General features: G+C 26.9%; 1 non-coding gene across 1 annotated transcript; it reads left to right on the top strand.

Annotated features, from left to right (window-relative positions):
• The first annotated feature begins 1056 nt into the window (after positions 1-1056).
• On the top strand, positions 1057-1138 carry TRNAS-UGA. Its single transcript has one exon. It is a non-coding gene; the product is annotated as a tRNA-Ser (tRNA).
• The last annotated feature ends 235 nt before the right edge of the window (positions 1139-1373 follow it).

Genomic DNA, 1373 nt, shown 5'->3' with positions numbered 1-1373 from the left:
TTTGAAGAAATGAAAAAAAAAAAGTAAAGGTCTAAATATAAGCCATTACGGATCGAAACTACCAAAATTCTTACCGGTACGAAACTTTATCCTTCTTTATACCGGCTATGCCACAAAAATGGTATATTTCAACCATTCCAAACGGTACGGTACAAAATTCAAAATTTTAATTCTAGAAGTTGTAGAACTAAGTGGCATGAGTGGAAAACCAATGTAAAAAATTTGTAAATCCTACCTGTCAAACGAGAGTAAATAGAAGCTTAAACTTGGTGACTATATCGGTAAAATGACACTGAATTTCGTGATAATGAGTTTAGTACATATGTGATATGTTATATCAATGAAAAATTTTATTTGCAGTTCTCATTTGAGGACTGTATGTGTAGATCTTTTATTAAATGAGAAAAAATATTATTTCAGAAGGGACAGTTTTGTAATTTTAAAAAATTTTAAAGATAAAATTGTCTAGACTTGTATTGTAGTCTCCAAATAAAGACTATCTAGCATTGCTCTATGTCAATAAAAGGGTAGTGCTGTGACACATCATTTCATTATAAAAGCCAATAAATTTAATTTAAAATATAATTATTTAATTCTTGTATATAAAATTTGATTTATAAGATTTAAATTTTAAAATTAATTCATGTTAATATAAACATTTTAATAAAATTTTTCTTTAAAATATGACTAGATATATCTTATTTAACATTGAAAACTGAGATGATTATGATGAAAAAAAAGGTTGATTTCATCCATTCAATTTTCAGTATAATACATCAATTTTTGGACAATGCTACTAAGCCGTCAAGCATGTATAGCTGAATGTGCCCTAATGCATTTATACTTTTTTTAAAAATATTTTTAAAAATACAAAAATTTATTAATAGTCACATTCTGAAACTATTAAATAAAAAAAATTAATAAAGATAAAATGCACAAACGTCAAAATAAGGGATCAAAATTATGGAACAAACAAAACCGAAGCTTGATAGTTGAAGCACACGATTTTAGCAAATAAATTTAACTTAAATTATAATGAGTACTACCCCAAGTGAGGTCGATATGTCCGAGTGGTTAAGGAGACAGACTTGAAATCTGTTGGGCTTCGCCCGCGCAGGTTCGAACCCTGCTGTCGACGAATCTTTTTCTCAAGCTAATCCTCGCTGGCATCTGCACAATGCCACAAACACCTTCTTTGTTTTTTTGTTTTTCTTTTTGTTTTTTTAAGCCACTATAGGTATTGGCAGTATTGCCATTGGTGGGGCTTTAATTAATAAATAAAAGTTAAAAATAAAATAAAATATTTTTTTTAATATTATTATTATTATAAAATTTGAAAATTTTATGTTATTTATTATATTTTATATAAAAAT

The sequence above is a fragment of the Juglans regia genome, chromosome 10 (genome assembly GCF_001411555.2).
Source record: "Juglans regia cultivar Chandler chromosome 10, Walnut 2.0, whole genome shotgun sequence".
Taxonomy (NCBI): domain Eukaryota; kingdom Viridiplantae; phylum Streptophyta; class Magnoliopsida; order Fagales; family Juglandaceae; genus Juglans; species Juglans regia.
Note: the sequence above shows the minus strand (reverse complement) of the source record. Positions and strands in the feature narration are given on the sequence as shown.